Source organism: Alosa sapidissima, chromosome 1 (genome assembly GCF_018492685.1).
Source record: "Alosa sapidissima isolate fAloSap1 chromosome 1, fAloSap1.pri, whole genome shotgun sequence".
Lineage (NCBI taxonomy): Eukaryota > Metazoa > Chordata > Actinopteri > Clupeiformes > Clupeidae > Alosa > Alosa sapidissima.
The window spans coordinates 33,947,408-33,960,099 of NC_055957.1; the positions used below are offsets into that span (position 1 = coordinate 33,947,408).

The window sequence follows — 12,692 nt, forward strand, 5'->3', positions numbered from 1 at the left end:
TTTGATACAGGGAATGATAACAAACTTCTTTGTCAAATTTGAGACCTCTAGCTGCTTGTATGTTGTCAGGAGGCGGAGCCAAAGATTGGAAAATGTAGATTTCTAGGGGGCGCTATAGAGTCTATGAATGTGTGAGATGTGATTTTACGTATCTCATATATTTTATGTCATAGGTAGATGTCACATGCTAAATTTAGTCTGTTTATGAGGTATGCAAGTTAGAAATGCTAACCCTAGGTTTAGATGGCCATAATTTGCATAGGTCAGACAGGCCTTGATAGGATTACACTAGTTAATTCAAGATAGTACCAACATGTGGCACATATTTTGATACACGGGATGATAACAAACTAGTTTGTCAAATTTGGGACATCTAATGACTTGTGTGTTGCCAGGAGGCGGAGCCAAATATAGGAAATATTGGATTTCTAGGGGGTGCTATAGAGTCTGTGAATATGTGAGATGCGATTTAACTACACACTCAAATATAACTGCTTGTGTGTTGCCAGGAGGCGGAGCCAAAGATTGAAAAAAAAAAAAGGATTTGTAGGGGGTGCTACAGAGTCTGTGAATATGTGAGGGTTGAGTCCATTTCACTATATTTTGTGTCATCCAAGGATGTTACATGTCAAATTTAATCAGTCATATTCTTGTTAGAAATGTGAAACCAATGTGTACATGTCCATGAATTGCAAAGGTCAGACAGGTCAGATAAGCTTACACCAGTAATTTTCAACTAATAACATGTGGCACAAATTGATATAAAGGGCATAGAAATTGGCAACTGGTTTGCCGTATTTGAGACCTGTAGCTGAGTTTGTATTGCTGTAGCTTCCTGGATGTGTGAGGTCATTTCACTTTGAGGTTTCTGAATGTGTGAAGTAATTTCACTCCGATCCCATATTTACTAACCCTAGGTTATTAGGTCATAGGTCAGACAGGCCTTTGTAGGGTCACACCAATTACTTCACAACATTAGCACATATAATGCATGTGATGAAAACAGACTTATCTGAGGTTAATTTAAGCCTTGACCTTGCTGATGAAAACCAGAGTGCAGTCAATCAGTGGTCCAAACATATAGAACCAGTACAAGTGAAAGACAATTGAAGTAATTATTTACAGTCCTTTACTATCAAAGATGCTTTAATGTACATTGATACATGAAGGGGATATTGAAGTACTCAAGTCCCAAAGAAGGATGACAATACAATAGTATTATAGTCAATTAACATAACTCAATAAAGAATATGGTTACAATTTCAAGCATGATTTAAAGAAATTGACTTTCAAAAACTAAAAAATTTGCGTTTTTTAAGTGATTATGGATTTTTATAGTCTAAGAGCAAAAATAGCAGTATTGCTTAAGCCTATATGATGCACCAAAGTAAGTAGGAATGTTGGACATGTCTTAATTCATATTAATTGACATCTACAGACTATAGGCTTTAAGAAAATATATGGTTTAGATGGTCAATTCAGCTGTCCCTTAATAGTGTAGGCCAAAATGTATTAGCTGAACAAAATTCTTCTAAGTTACCCTAGCAACAACCTAGCAACCAACATAAGAACCATAGCAACAACCTAGCAACCATATTAATTACCCTACCAACAACCTCACAACTACCACCACAATGTCAACCGAGCAACCACCATTGCAACCAACATGATTAACCTTGCAACCAGCATAGCAACCACTTTATTTGGAATAGCAACCACCATATCTACCCTAGCAACACCCTAGCAACCTTCTTGGTTACCCTATCAACAACCTAGCAACCACCTGTACAATGCCAACCTAGCAACCACTTTGATAGTCAACCAACATGACTAGCCTCGCAACCATCTCAATTACCCTAGCAACCAGCATAGCAACCACTTAATTTAGTATAGCCACCACCATATCTACTCTAGCAACACCCTAGCAACCTTCTCAGTTACTCTATCACCAACCTAGCAACCAACATGATTACCCTATAAACCTGCATAGCAACCACTATATATCCTGTAGCAACACCATAGCAACCTTCTCAGTTACCCTAGCAATAGCTTAGCAACCACTACCATAGAAACCCCTATGTTTAACAAAATACATGTAGAAAGCCTCCAGGGTTTCCTGCAGAAAATTGGTTAGTCAAAGTGGTATGATGGGGTGGGGTGTGGTGTTCTTGTTTGTACGATACAATAAAGACTCCACCATACAAACTATACCACACTATACAATTTTTTACAAATAAGAACAGTGAATTAATGTGTGCAACTTTAACAAACATTATACAAACTATACAACAATGAAGTGGAAAAGAATGCAAAAGAAAGAAAAACAACATTTTCAAAATGTGCAAACGTAATCACAGTCACTGCTTATGGCAGAGCTGACAGCATCGCTACAGCCATCCTCCTTGGTTTAAAAAAACACAATATCAATGCCCTTTGATAATTGCACTCTTTAACAAGTGCGGACCATTTATGCTTTCATGCAGGCTATCAGACTGTTGCCCTGCAGCCTGTTCTGCAAGTCTATCTTGATCTATACATGGAGAGTAAATGAAGTTTAGATTATTTTAGACTTTTGTGTAAGATGTGTAAGATTTACACAAACGATGATAAATAACGCGATGACACCACCCGCTGCAGACCATAGGATGTGAGAATGCGCTCCACAACACAGCTGTAAATGGAAGCAAGGACTGAGGTGTCAAGGCCAGCATGCTTCAGCCCCTTCAGGAAGTGGACAAACAAGGCCTTGTTTACATGCTCGCTGTCTTGTTGTTTGTAGAAGGACACTGCTTTAACAGCTCCTTTGTGTAGGTGTCCTGTTGGAGTCATATAATGAAATGGAATGCATACATCAGGATATCAGGAGCGAGGATCTGTGAAAACATAAGTAGAAGAGAGAAATTTAAGATATGTTTAGAACATTTTGAGCTCCAACACAAAGGCAAAGCAGTTTCAGCCATGCAAACCATATATTTTCTTAAAGCCTGTCACTTGTACATGTGAGTTAACATACACTAGCACATGGCCCACCTTCCTGCAAACTTTGGAGGATATAAATGTATACATGGCACTATTTTGTATATTGTCAAAGTCAGTAGAAAGGTGGGACATGTCCTAATGTATATTAATTGACATCTAGAGGCTATAGGCTTTCAGAAAATATATGGTTTAGGTCAGTGTTTTTCAACCACTGTGCCGGGGCACACTAGTGTGACTGAGGTGTCAAGGCCAGCATGCTTCAGCCTCTTCAGGAAGTAGACAAATGAGTAGCCAAACAAGGACAAACAAGGCCTTGCTTACATGCTGGCTGTCTTGTAGTTTGGCATCACTCTCCTTTCTGTGAGTGTTCTGTTGGAGTCATATAATGAAGTGCAACCCATACATCAGGATATCAGGAGCAAGGATCTGTGAAAACATAAGTAGAGGGGAGAAAAAAAAGACATAAAGATATGTCGAGAAAACATTGCAGGACCATCCCTAAACAACACATCAGGACACCTTTCTTTCCTTTTTCATTTGATCACTACTGCAATTCATAGACATATGTTGTATACAGGTGAGACAAGGGTAAAACCGATGTGGGTATTTATGCTATTATAGAATAGGCTACTAAAATATAACTCCACAACTTCAAGTGTCAACACTGTAGTTTTGGAGGAGTATTTGTAGTTCTTATGCAGGAAAATCAGTATAGGCTACTTTGAACATTAAAAGCTGCATGCACTACGTAGTACACACATGCATACAATGCATTATTTTGGAGATAGAAATGTTGTACTGCTTTGTTTTTCAGAAAAACGGTAGTAGCCTATAACAGAATTTTTTGTCACATGAATTACCCAGACCCAAAGAAACAAATAGCTTATTACGTGAAACTGACCTGCTTATAATTTAATGTCAAACAACATCTCAACTAATTGAAAATCAGGATTGTATCACCATCACACTCATTCCGATAATTTAACCATAACGTGTCGTGAACAACGATTTATTTGGCTAATTATCATGTATTTGTCCACATCTTTTACCATTATAAGACATTGAATTGAACTAAGATATTGCTAATTTCAATTACCCAGACCCAAAGAAACAAATAGCTTATTACATGAAACTGACCTCATTATAATTTAATGTCAAACACCATGTCAACTAATTGAAAAGCAGGATTGTATCACCATCGCATTCATTTAGATAATTTAACCATAACGTGTCGTGAACAATGATTTATTTAATTGTCAATCATGATTTAACAGTGATGTGTCACATGACAGCAACCAGCCTATCACACTGGGGCTCTTATACGGGGCTCTTCGGTGTTTTTAAAGCGTTTACATAACTCATAAAATCTGCAGATGACACAGCAATAGTGGGATTAATACAGAATAGCGAGGAGACCAACTACAGGGCCTGGGTGGATCAATTTGCGAAATGGTGTAGGTCCAGCTGTCTTCTTCTAAATATACAGAAAACAAAGCAAATAATAATAGACTACAGTACAGAACTGGGAGCCAGTCCCCCCAGTGTATGGTTAAAAATGGTGAGGATGTTGTGATTGTAGTCGAGTACAAGTACTTAGGCACAATCAGAGGCGCACCTTGTCAACAGGCAAGGCAGGCAACTGTTTGGAGCCCCAAGCCACTAAGGGGCCCCCGACCTGGTCTCAGCGCGTTTGCCGGTGGGTCGAGCGAGAATTTCGTCCATAGAGATTGAATGATATATTTATTTTGCGTGCTCCTGTCCTGTTGTACAAACAGTAGGCTACATCTGTACATATGTAGGCCCTATGCTATGGCCTTATAAACAGCGGATCTGAGTTCAAAAGAGTTAAAAGAATCCGCACATATTTAGGCTACTGTGGTAGCCTAAACGTCAATCGAGGATGCAGTGATGACGGATCAACATCGGAGTTTGGCATTTAGCCTACTCAATGAAGTTAGGCTAATGTTAATTGACAGAAAGATTGAACATGGTTTGCTACATCTATACGCCAGTAAACTTCAGCTAGCTAGTTACAGTAACAGTTACAACTAGTTAAGCAAGGAGACGGTTAACGTTATGTTTGTAATAGGGCTGTCAGCCATAACATGTTAATCACGATGCAGTAAGGACCAAGCATACGCGTTAATTTTTTAGAACCCGATTGACGCAAAGTGCTCCAAAAACACAACATTTCTTCTTTGTTACATTACTCCGGAACTGTTCCTCGCAGCGAGATGAAACCTTTAAGAGCAGAAGTGGGGCTTTCCAACGAGACTACACACTTGCCTGTACGATCAAGTATGGGTATGGGGGAAAAAATCATGAAATTAAATCAGATTGCATCATATTTACAGTCTACAGTTCTTTGCGTTTACCTGCGCACCCATTACTCTCGTTTGAATTACTTGCGGACCCGTGATCGCATAGATATGGCAAGCATCTCAGATGAAAGAAGAGACACAGGGCTATCCATTGGTACCATGTATATCCTTCTGGGTTATACAACAGACGAAGTGATAGCAAAATAATAACTTCATATCGCTGGACTTACCCCACGTTTTTGTCTGTTTTTATGACAAAGCATGTTTATGATGCAACTTTATCATGTGTTTCTCTATGGCAAAGCATGTTCATAATCCGGTTTTCAGATCCTAGCAAATTCCTGCGTGGCATCCAATTCAAGGCTCACATTGCATCCCAATTTGTTCAACAAAGAAACCCCGTTTTTGCCTCTACTTTGTTCATGGCAATGCAGTTAAAAAAGTTGTTGTAGAGAACCATTATGAGTGCATACAACATAGGCACACAGGCTAACGCGCAAACTCGGGTCAAGTCAGGTCAGATCAGTTCGTGTCACAGATATAGAGCGCAGAGAGGTCATTTTTCATCACTAAATTAAAAAAAATGCCATTTATTTCTGTAAGGCGCACACCACATATGTCTGTAAATTGCTCAGCCCCAGAGAATCCCTCCACCACGGCAATGATTTTGCCAGATTCAGGACAGTCTGATCTACACACGCATACTGTAAGGCAAGTCGAGCTGCCAGCTTGCAGTACATGTCAAAATATAAGAATTTTTATAATACGCTTTTGTATTTTTATTATTTAACATAATAACCTAATGGTGATATAACATAATGGTGATAACACTTGTCGGTAGGGCCCTCTTGGAATTTTTGCTTGGGGCCCCCACAGACTCTAGAATCGCCTCTGGGCACAATAATAGATAATAAGTTGAATTGGGACAGTAATACCAACACCATCTATAAAAAGGGGCTGCAGAGGCTGCATTTTATGTGCAAACTAAGACAATTTAGAGTGGATAGAGATATATTACTTTTCTATCATTCATTTGTGGAGAGCATGCTACTTTTTTGTTGTGTTATCTGGTATTTCTCTTTGTCAGTGACCAAAAAAAACCCAAACTGAGCAAGATAGTTAACATGGCCAGCAAGATTGAGGGGCAAAAACCAGACAGTATTGCTACGACCTGTGAAAGAAGGGTGTTGAAGAAAGGTCATGCAAATAATAGAGATATGTCACATCCCATACACCAGGCATATGAGGTGTTGCCATCAGGGAGGTTCAGGCTACCTTCTTTCCAAACAAATTGAGCCAGTAGGTAATTCATTCCAACTAGCATTACATTGATGAACAAGACGTTACCTGCAGGACCATGCACTTTCTTTCCAGCTGGACTATCACAGTATGCACAACTGCACTTTATCATTCTATAAATGTGTAGTGGGGTCTGTGCCTTCTGCCCTGATGTTGTGTATGTGTGGGAGTGTGGTAGGGTGGGGGCGGTTGGGGTGAGGGAAATTCTGGTCTATATTCCGTCTTGTATTCAGTCTTGTCTAACTGTCTACTGTATGGCGCAGAACAATTTTCCGAAAGGACAAATAATAAATCTATCTATCTATCTATGTATCTATCTATTATTTTAGAAGATTTTGGTTTGATTTTGGTTTGAACACCTTTCTACGAAAATCAATCTTGGGATAAAGTAATTATACACTACTCACCCTGGGGCTCATATAGGGTTTTCCCTCTAGACCCTGCAAGTGGCAATAAAGACAATTTAGACCACCATGGCGTAAAGTATGCATGCTTAAAATGCAACAAGTACAAAAAATCATATACAGACACAAACACAATCATACACAATCATATTTTTATGTCTGTTGGACAATTCAATCATCCACACTCATCCCTCTCCTCCCAAGGGACATATGCATATCTTTACATTCAACGTAGTTTTCAACAACAACAATAACAAACAGCAATAAAGCTTTTCTACATATGGGTGTAGAATTTTTGATAACATATGGCTCCTTTTATCCTAAAGAATGTCAAATACATACCGACTGGCTCATCAAAACAGGAAAGGCTATCCAGACCAAGTCCATGTAGATCCTTCACAGTTGAAAATGAAGAGGCCTTATCTGAAAAAGATCAATAGAAACCTTACTCTAAATCCCCATCCAAGAACAATTACTATGTGTTCTCCTTTTCTTCAGTAGCAAATACACTGCCCGTGAATTAGAAATATATTGGTGTCCCAATATAATGTTTACTCATAACAGCTGGCAATAGTGATTGCATGCAGATAAGTATCCGTGCAGCAAGATTGTGTCAGCTTAATGTTACAGTTTGTGTTAGGAAACAGTAGGTGAGTGGCGTGGGTCAGCATAGGAGACGGTAGACGAGTGGTGCTGGACAGTAGGCAAGTGGCGCAGGGCAGTAAAGGAGACAGTAGGAGAGTGGCATTGAATAATAGGAAACAGACACGTCACCAATAACAGTGCGAGTGGCCTACTGTAATTACTGCTATTATTATCATTATTATGTATTATTATCAATTTGTTTTGTTATAGGCTAGACACACATTCCATATTCACTGTATAGGCTATTTCTGTCACTGTACACATGTCATCTGGAAAACTTGCCTATTTATCTAACTGTTGTACATAATTAATCTTGATCGTCTACATAACTGCTTCTTTGCACTTCTGGTTGGATGTCAACTGCATTTCATTGGCTCTGTACCTGTAGCCTACTCTTTTAAATTACAATAAAGTTGAATCTAATCTAAATCTAGCCTAATCTAATCTCTAATATTATGGGCTACACACATTGCAATTCTCTATTGAATTAAACCCTTCTCTTAATCAGGTTAAAGAAATACAAAATTATATTATAATATAAGTGAATATCTAACATCTGAGAACTGCTGTATCAGAATACAATTGTTTTATAGCTGATATGTGGCCTAAAACAATGCGCGTTTTCGCAACGAAATCTATTCACGTTCATCATGATTATCGATTATACATGCCTGGCTGATAGGCTACCTCCCAGCTGTTAGCTTTAGCCCACCCTAACAATATTAGGCTACAATGTTAATTTACACAAACAGCTGTTTTACAGATTAACGTAACATTACATCATGCACGTTTGCTAAATTATAAGTTGTGCAAGCCTACTCTGAATTCACAGTATTGCCCATGCATAGGCTACTATTTCATGTTAAATCAACTTTAAAATGTATTGCTCAATTGCTAGGAAAATGATCATGCTAGCGGCAGTAGCAAGGCTCACCTCATTTCCCATTTGGATTCTTCTTTTTTCTCCGTCCCTGCTCGGTTCTTGTTTCTGGATTCTGGGGTTCAGCCTTCTAAAACTGCTAGCTAGAAGGTGGCTCCTTCTAACCCACAACTCAAAGCAGGCTTAAGAGTATGAAACTGCACGTCAAAAGCATCAAATAACATTCTGGCCATTTTGGGTCGGGCTTTTTTGACAGATGACGTGGTTCTGTTGGCTCATTGAATGCGAAATACAACGTGATAGTAACACGATAATTACGTCCTGCTCAACACGTTTTTTAACAAGGAAACGTGTTACACAACACGTCCCAATAGATTAATTAACGTGACAGTGACACGTTCAGACGTGAGACTGGGTTGGTCACACACTATTTATAAATGGCACCACATCAAAATCACTGCATTTCATTCCAACACTCTGAAGCAGACATAACAACTAAAGTGCTTGAAGCTGGGCCAGCAAACACAAAAAATGATGCCACCAACATTGGCTCACGTAAGGTAATCTCAGGTAATGATGCAGTGGCACAGTCCATTACACTGTTCTACTACAATTACCTTGCCATTTTGTTGCTCTCGGGATTGTAGAAGCTATGATTAATACCATTACATGGGTGTCACTAAAGCTGTGTTGTCTGTTTTGCTTTGTTTTTGGCCTTCAATAATAATCTAGGAGGCTTTCATTGCCACAGACATGCTTTCTCCATCCAAATCCCTACCATTAGGAGAGAGGGGGCATCCGTTCACGCCGCTGGGCCAGCGCCACGGTGGATCTTGGGATGCCACTCACATATCACACTCTTTGAGAACACCATTGTCATCCCTCAGTTCCGACCCTTTTCCTCTGTCGATCTCTGTTATCCTTTTTTAAATTATTGGGCTCCATGGCTCTGAGCCGTTGCAGCCCATGTGGTGCACATGAATAAAACATGGGTTGCCCTCCTTTAAGCTTCATGACCTTTTTACCTCATCAGGGAAAATACTGTCCTATACTGAAGTCCTTGCGGCCTTCTGGGATCAGGCTTACTGTATCCAATGTTAGGGACTGTTGGTATTTTTAGATCATTATGGTACCTTTTGGGTTATAAGAAATTCCAGCAATTTCTGGGCAAAAACCTCATAATGATCAGCTGATCTGTTGTATGATACCTTCATAGCTGGAGCTTATGGAACATTTGAGTTGAGTATAATGTAATGTATATTGTTGATGAGTGATGACATACACATGAAATATAAACCACAGAGGTTGTAGATTATGCTCTCATCTGTGTCCTGTCCTGAGATACATTAATGTAGTCCGATTATCACTCTTGAAAGTGAAGACTCAGTTGGAAGAAATGACGTGTGGTGGACTGGAGATTTGTGTCTGTGGGACACCTCCAAGCACTCCACCCTTGCAGGTCTCCACCATGGCACTCCAGAAATGTAGGAGTGTGTGAAAACGCCTCAGCAAGCAACAGGGGGCTGCTTGGTGAAGGCTCTGAATAATATTCACTGGATCTCTTCTCAGCTCTTTCTCCGAGTGTCAGTGAACAGCACTAAATAAAATGATTTATTCGTGCATCATTCTCACAGAGTGCCATCTTACAGCATCTTCCATTCTAGCAAAATGAGAGTGTCTCAGCACTGCAAAGTGCACTTACACACACGTGCACACACACACACGCACACACACATACTGTACACACACACTGTACACACACACACATACTGTACACACACACACATACTGTACACATACACACACACCTCCAACACAAGCTACCCCACCAGACACCTACAGTATTAGTGCAGCATGTGCAGGTAAGGCTTTGCATAGGGTGAGCGGATCACCCCCTCTAAAAACTGTAATTTAAACACACATGATTATGCCTTAATAATATACCCTGCTCTGAAGCCTCTACCATGATTTTATTCATATATTCAAAAGCAGAACCCAATTTTAAAGTGTCTAAGTGTATTTTTTATTCTGAGTGCAGTCACACCAGAGCTAAATCTCCTAAAGACAAAATGCTAGGTGCCTTAGCGGGTGGCACTTTTGTTCAGTGGCAAAATTTGCATTTTCTATCTCCTCCAGTTAGACCAGTTATTGCCCGTTCAGCAGCGCTGAGTGAGTGTTCGAATTTTTCATGAGTAACAGCATTGGCAATCAAATAATATGAGGTCCAAATGATGACAAATGAAGCAACAGTCCAAACTACCACAGTGTGTTATGAAATAATATCAGCATAATAAAGTGTGTGTGTGTGTCTGTTTTTTATACCTCTTTTATACTTTGAAACCCAGTATTACTTTCCATTTGCTGGACTGTCAGTGAAAGGGATAGATAATTCGTATCCAGAAATATTCTGTTTTTTTCCATGGCTGAAGAAATATAACGTGATCCATTCAGAAAACACACACACACCCACACACAGAGAGAGAGAGAGAGAGAGAGAGAGAGAGAGAGAGATGTAGATAGCAGTGACTTTAAAAAGACACATACATTATCTTGTGCTCTGTACAGCAAAATAATGAGCCATGATGGAAGAAGAAGAAATGAAAATAATGGAAACCAAGAAATAAAAGTGCTGAAAGCCTGCTCCACTGCCTGCTGCCTTCCTGCTCCACTGCCTGCTGAGTGGAAGTGAGCATGGGAGCCCATTGTAATGAGAGCCGTGTGCAGTCCATACACCCCACACAGCACATGCCCAGCAAGGAGCATTCCCTTTACTTCTCAAGCTGAGACCACACCAGCATCTCTGTAAACTGGGAACACAACCCTGTATCGAAGGGGAAATTAGCTATGCCCAGATACACTTCAGCAGTGCATATGGAGTGTGTCATGTAATGACCAAACTGTCCACTTAAATCAGGTCCAGTGAAATGCCAAAGACTTCATTGACTGCTAAGGTATCGGCTTGGCTGGCACGGTGCCGTTGTTTAGATTCCTCTTTAAAGACTTCCATACCGAGAGGTGATTTGGCTGGCTCAGATAGAGCCACCACAGCTCTTAATCAATTACATTCAATACAGAATTAAACAGCTGTATCAGGCTTCACAGCAATCCGACTATAGGTTTACTGGTTAACACATCTCAGTTCTGCCTGGCTGCCTTTAATGGAAAGAAACTCGTTTGCTGTCCTACTGTGCCTCTCTCCTCAGCATATCTTTTAAACATGGGGTGGGTCAGACACTGATATTGTGTGACTGTCTATTAATTGAGCCAGATCTCAATTCTATTCAGAATATGAGTCTGGAACTGGAGTGATTATAGGGTGTGTTTCAACCGATAGGGGGGATGTCCCTGCACACAACCAAACCAATCAGAGCAACGAAATAGCCTACCATGAATCCTGTAGGGACAACAGCCAAAACATCATTCTTCTCGACAAATGCCTTAATCGCAGTTTTCTGCTCGTTTTTTTTTTTTTAAGTTATTGCTCTGTCAATATCTTATACAACAGACGTGATAGACATCTAAATGTCTATAGCTTCTCCAGCGGCAAGCTTTTTGCTGTAAACAAAATCAACCAAGGCATGCTCTGGTCACGTGACTGAATAAGCACCGGTGCTCATCTGTCCACCATTATAATTCAATTCAATTCAATTAAAATATATATATATTTAACCCCCGAGGGCAATTTCCCCATGCAGGCATAGTAACATATACATAGTGACATAACACAACATATAAGACAGGACAAAAGAAAGAACAGAACAGACAGGGGGATTAGTACCAGGAGATGGAGTAGGAGGGAGCTGGGGGCATATTCAAGTTCAAAAGGTGAATAGCCTCAAAGGTAGCCTTCCTCCTGTTAGTCCTAGCCAGAGGACAGCACAGACACCTGCCAGAGGGCAGCCATTCAAAGACTCTACTGTAGGACATGGGTAGAGTCTTCTAAGATGCAGTTGGCAAATGAATAAAAAAATAAAGCCCATCCGGATGATTTGATTGGTCGGCTGATCTTCATAGATCTGCATAGAAGCTTGTCAATGGAGCAAGGCCAGACCGAATTTTCCAACCTCAAATTTTGTGGGCAGCATTAAATTCGGGCTGGCTTCCAGGCTACTTGTCTATAGCTAACCACCAGCCAAACGCTGGTAAAATTTGAAAGTGGCTGGT

At 40.1% G+C, this 12,692-nt stretch overlaps 1 long non-coding RNA gene across 3 annotated transcripts; it reads right to left on the bottom strand.

Annotated features, from left to right (window-relative positions):
* Positions 1-1,322: 1,322 nt before the first annotated feature.
* On the bottom strand, positions 1,323-8,944 carry LOC121711412. 3 transcript variants are annotated; one of them, XR_006032312.1, is made up of 6 exons: positions 8,583-8,944; positions 7,346-7,426; positions 7,007-7,039; positions 3,301-3,405; positions 1,781-2,873; positions 1,323-1,748 (listed from the first exon to the last, which is right to left on the bottom strand). It is a non-coding gene; the product is annotated as an uncharacterized LOC121711412 (long non-coding RNA). The 3 variants fall into 3 exon arrangements; XR_006032311.1 differs by having other exon boundaries at positions 1,323-2,873; XR_006032313.1 differs by lacking the exon at positions 7,007-7,039 and having other exon boundaries at positions 1,323-2,873.
* Between the last annotated feature and the right edge of the window lie 3,748 nt (positions 8,945-12,692).